Source organism: Aegilops tauschii, chromosome 7 (assembly GCF_002575655.3).
Source record: "Aegilops tauschii subsp. strangulata cultivar AL8/78 chromosome 7, Aet v6.0, whole genome shotgun sequence".
Classification (NCBI taxonomy): domain Eukaryota; kingdom Viridiplantae; phylum Streptophyta; class Magnoliopsida; order Poales; family Poaceae; genus Aegilops; species Aegilops tauschii.
In genome coordinates, this window is record NC_053041.3 from 281,574,228 (window position 1) to 281,580,227 (window position 6,000).

A 6,000-nucleotide genomic window follows, 5' to 3' on the forward strand; every position below is an offset into this window, starting at 1 on the left:
CCCCCTCTCCCCGTCCTTTCCAACTATATACTCCCCTACCTGCCGAACACAACTTATCACCACCACCATAGCCAATCCCAACCATACACTCACCCCACCCGAGACGTCCCCAACACCCCCGGCCCCTGCTCCCTCCCCAACACCCCCGGCCCCTACTCCCACTCCACCACCCAGCCCTGCTCCCACTCCACCACCCAGCCCTACTCCTTCGTCCGACTCTTCCGCTGCGCCGGACTCACCAGTACCCACCTTACCCCCTCGTGCTATTCCTACAGCAGCCCCGATTAATGATCATCGCATGCGTACTAGGGCCAAATCAGGATTTCATCAACCCCAAGACCGCCTAAACCTTCATACCTCCGTATCTCTCCCTTCTCTTCCAAAGAATTACAAAACTACTCTACTTGATCCCAATTGGGCCGCTGCCATGCAAGAAGAATATAATGCTTTACTTCAAAGCAACACCTGGCAACTTGTTCCTCGTCCTCCCAATACAAATATTGTTTCTGGCAAATGGATTTTTCGCCAAATTTTCCACTCCGATGGGAGCCTCTCATGATATAAAGCCAGGTGGGTTTGTCGTGGCTTTTCTCAGCAACAAGGAATTGATTACGAAGAAACCTTCTCTCTTGTTGTTAAACCTAGCACCATTCGCACCGTTCTTAGTGTTGTTGTCTCCTCTTCATGGCCCATTCACCAACTTGATGTTAAAAATGCTTTCCTCCATGGTTCCCTTCAAGAAACTGTCTACTGCCAGCAACCTCTGGGTTTTGAAAATCCATCCTTTCCAACTCATGTATGTCTTCTTCAGAAATCTCTCTACGGTCTTAAACAGGCCCCACGAGCTTGGTTTCAACGCTTCTCCTCCTTCATTCAAACAATAGGCTTCACTCCATCTCTCTCCAACACCTCTCTTTTTGTGTATCATCAAACTTCTGACACTGCCTATTTACTTCTCTATGTAGATGATATCATTCTTACCGCCTCCTCTCAAAAGTTCTTAGATCATATTGTCTCTCTTCTTAGATCTGAATTTTCTATGACTGACCTAGGACTCCTTCATCATTTCTTAGGCATTGCTGTTGTTCGAGATTCCTCCAGCCTTTTTCTTTCCCAGCGCCAGTATATTCTTGATCTTCTTAATCGTGCTGGTATGCTTGACTGTCAATCATCTCGCACTCCTGTCGATACTAGTTTTAAACTTTCGGCTACCGGTGAACCCTTTTCCGATCCTACTCTCTATCGTAGCCTAACAGGTGCTCTCCAATATCTCACCATTACTCGTCCTGAAATCTCTTTTGCTGTTCAACAAGCATGTCTCTATATGCATGATCCCCGGGTTCCTCACTATAATCATGTTAAACGCATTCTTCGGTATTTAAAAGGAACTCTCAATCATGGTCTCCACCTCAATAATTCTTCTCCAAACTCGCTTACCGCATACTCTGATGCAGACTGGGCTGGTTGTCCTGACACTCGAAGGTCCACTTCCAGTTTTTGTGTTTTTCTTGGTAACAATTTGATTTCTTGGTCTTCGAAAAGACAGGTTACAGTCTCACGTTCGTCGGCCGAGGCTGAGTATCGCGCTGTGGCACATGCCGTTGCAGATACAATCTGGATTCGGCAGTTACTCTCCGAGCTACACAGGCCTATTGAGCAGGCCACTATTGTCTACTGTGACAACATATCAGCAGTCTACATGACCAGCAATCCAGTTCAACACCGACGCACAAAGCATATTGAGATTGATATTCATTTTGTTCGTGAAAAGGTTGCTCTTGGTCAGGTTCGGGTGCTTCATGTTCCCTCTACGGCTCAGTTTGCTGACATTTTCACCAAGGCAGTGCCTACTAAGCCGTTTCAAGATATCTGCTTCAGTCTCAACGTCGTCGAGCCTGCCGTTGATACTGCGGGGGGATGTTAGAGTAGTCATTATGGTATACGACTTCTAGTCCAAGTCAGTTTTGTACCCCTACCCCAAGTCGGTTTGTACCCTCTTATATACTCTTGTATGCTGCACCAAATCATTAATAAGCAACCGTTTTATTCAGCTTTCAGCAGCAGCAATGATACAAGAGCATGGTACTAATAGATCACCGGTGGCGGCTTTGATCGGTGAAATCAAGCGTTTACTTCAAGGAGATAGAGAGTTAAAAATTGTTGCTATATCTCGTGATCAAAATGTAATTAGTCATAGACTTGCCCAGCTGGGGCGTTCTTCTCCACGTGCAGCTGTCTGGTTGCGCTCAGGTCCTGATGAGATTTTAAGCCTTTGTGGCCAATCCACTCACTAATATAATCTCTTTTACCCGCAAAAAAATGATCAAAAATATTGGCAACACTTATGGGCGGATACAAATTTAACATTATTTGGATGACTGACCACGTAGGACGTGCAAACTTGCGTTGGAAAAAGAGATGTTTGATTGTCTCGTCATGAGTACAAAAACAACACTTCTTACTTTCTTGCCAGTTGCGCCGTGCGAGGTTGTCTTTGGTTAGAAAAACTTCCCTACGAAGATACCACATGAAGATTTTTGACTTTTAGTGGAATCTTTGATTTCCATGGTTTCTTATTATTATTCAATGGTACCTCAGAATGCGTGAGTACACGGTACATGGAGTCTACTGTGAAAGACCCCGATGTAGTAAGGTTCAGCGAAACACATCTCGGTCTTGTATCAGGTTAATCGAATCCAACCTGGAAAATAGATTATGCCATGACGTAAGTCGAGGCCCAATCAAATCCCGCCTGAACGAAATATTCGGCGGGGATGAACTAAGCACATGTGCAATAGTATTATTCTTCTCGCGAGCAATGATGTACAAGACTGGATATTGTTCTTGGAGACTGGCATTGCCTAGCCAGATGTCTCCCCGGAAAGGAATCTCTGACCCGTCCTTTATCGCAAAAGACCCAAAGCGAAAGAGATGTTTCTTTGCCGCCATTAGGCCAGCCCAAAAGTGCTAGTCTCCAGGTTTCCAATATGCTAGAGACACCTCCTTTTGGCCTAAATACTTGTTGCGCAACATGGTTTGCCAAACACCATCCTCAGTAAGAAGTTTGAATAACCATTTACTAAGTAGGGCCTCATTCTTGACCTATAGGTCATGAATACCATGGCCACCTTTGTGACACCCCCGATTCAATCGTACACTAATCATGCACGCAAACGTGTACGATCAAGATCAGTGACTCACGGGAAGATATCACAACACAACTCTAAAACATAAATAAGTCATACAAGCATCATAATACAAGCCAGGGGCCTCGATGGCTCGAATACAAGGGCTCGATCATAGACGAGTCAGCGGAAGCAACAATATCTGAGTACAGACATAAGTTAAACAAGTTGCCTTAAGAAGGCTAGCACAAGCAACAATATCGCAAGCAAGGATCTACACTACATATGCAGGGGTATATGGGTAAAGGGCCATATCGGTGGACTGAACTGCAGAATGCCAGAATAAGTGGGGGATAGCTAATCCTGTCAAAGACTACGCTTCTGGCCACCTCCATCTTGCAGCATGTAGGAGAGAGTAGATGGTAAGTTCACCAAGTAGCATCGCATAGCATAATCCTACCCGGCGATCCCCTCCTCGTCGCCCTATTAGAGAGCGATCACCGGGTTGTATCTGACACTTGGAAGGGTGTGTTTTATTAAGTATCTGGTTCTAGTTGTCATAAGGTCAAGGTATAACTCCAAGTCGTCCTGTTACCGAAGATCACGGCTATTCGAATAGATAAACTTCCCTGCACGGGTGCACCACATGACCCAACACGCTCGAGCCCATTTGCCCGGACACACTTTTCTGGGTCATGCCCGATCGCGGAAGATCAACACGTCACAGCCCTACCTAGGCACAACAGAGAGGTCGGCACGCCGGTCTAAATCCTATGGCGCAGGGGTCTGGGCCCATCGCCCATTGCACACCTGCACGTTGCGAGGGCGGCCGAAAGCAGACCTAGCCTAGCAGGCATTCCAGTCCAATCCAGCGCGCGCTGCTCAGTCGCTGACGTCATGAAGGCTTCGGCTGATACCACGACGCCGATTGCCCATAACTGTTCCCGCGTAGTTGGTTAGTGCGTATAGGCCAGTGGCCAGACTCAGATCAAATACCAAGATCTCGTTAAGCGTGTTATTATGAAGTAACCGCGAACGCCGACCAGGGCCAGGCCCACCTCTCTCCTAGGTGGTCTCAACCTACCCTGTCGCTCCGCCACAAAGTAACAGTCGGGGGCCGTCGGGAACCCAGGCCCACCTCTATCGGGATGGAGCCACCTGCCCCTTCAGCCCCCATCTCCGAACAATATCATAAGTAATGTAACAGTATAAAGTACATAGCATATGCCCGTGATCACCTCCCGAAGTGATCACGACCCAGTAGTATAGCATGGCAGACAGACAAGAGTGTAGGGCCACTGGGAATACTAGCATCCTATACTAAGCAGTAGGATAGCAGGTAAGGGTAACAACTGTAGCATCATTGACAGGCTATGCAGCAGAATAGGATTAACCGAAAGCAGTAACATGCTACATTACTCTAATGCAAGCAGCATAGAGAAGGAATAGGCGATATCTGGTGATCAAGGGGGGGCTTGCCTGGAAGCTCAGCCGAGGAGGGGTCGTCAACACCGTAGTCGAACTGGGGGTCACCGGCAATCTCGGGGTCTACCGGAAAGAAGTAACGGAGGGGGAACACAATAAATAACAGAGCAATCAAAGCATCACAAAGTGTAACATGGCATTACGTGGTGCTAGAGGTGAACTATCATAGTAGTAGGTGCTACTGGCGAAGGGGGAAAACATCCGGGAAAGTATTCCTGGTGTTTGACGTTTTCGGGCAGATGAAATGGAGGTGTATTGTTGCATGTTCGTTATGCTAGGGACGTGTGGCGGATGAACAGACTGCGTATTCGGGTTCGTCTCGTCGTTCTGAGCAACTTTCATGTACAAAGTATTTTCATCCGAGTTACGGATTATTTTATATTAAAATTTAAAGATTTAAAATGATTTCTAATTTCTGGATTTAATTTAAATCGAAATTAAATTTGTATTTAAATGCTATGGGTACACAGGAAGTGTACCCAGCAGTGCATGTGTGTGTAAGACAGTGGGACTTGTTGACTGCTGAGTCAACAGTCAACAGTCATAGTTGACCGGTCCAACTGACATGTGGGGGGGGGGCACATGTCATAGACTAGAGTTACTTAGGTTTATTTAGTTTAGTTTAATTAGGACGTGGGGCCACCTGTCAGTTTCACATTTTGAGTGAAGGGTTATTTATAGTTGGGATCCGGTGCCAGCGTTATTTGGGTAAAATAGGTTGCTGCTAATTAGCGCTTAGGACTTAATTAAACTTGGCGGGCCCACACGTCAATGAAGCAGATCGCTGGTTTAAGCGTGCGTGGGTGTGCTTTGCACGCCGGCGAGTCACAGGGGACGGCGGAGGTGCTCGGGAGCACAGCTCCGGCGACGGTTTGGCGTGCGGGAGGGCGCGATGGAGGGCCCTTGGAGCAGCACGTCCTGCAGTGGTAGTGGCTCGTCCTGAGACGGTCGGAGAAGTTGCCGGCGTTGAGCGTAGTGGCGGCCGGCCGTAGCGAGTAGGAGAACAGCAGCAGGCGCAGGCGGTGGCTCGGCGGGAGAACGCACGCGCAGGCAAAGGGGGCAAGGCACGGCGGCCGTGGCAGCCAGAGGCGGGCGCGCGGGGCACGGGACGGCAGTGGCAAACGCAAGCAGGCGCGTGGAGCCGAACGACGAATGCGAGTGGTGCTCGGGGGCACGGGGAGCGCGCGCTCACCGCGAGCGCGGCGCGGCTAGATCCGGCAACGGGACCAGAGGGGGAGAGGATAGTGGAGCCGCTCACGTGCGAGGAGGGAAGGGGCGGCGAGGCTCGGTGATGCGAGTCGGGGAGGAGGACGAGGAAGGCGTGCGGTCCGGGCGGGGAGGCCGGCGAGGTCCAGGCGGCATCGAACGATGACGAGGCGGCGGTGTACGG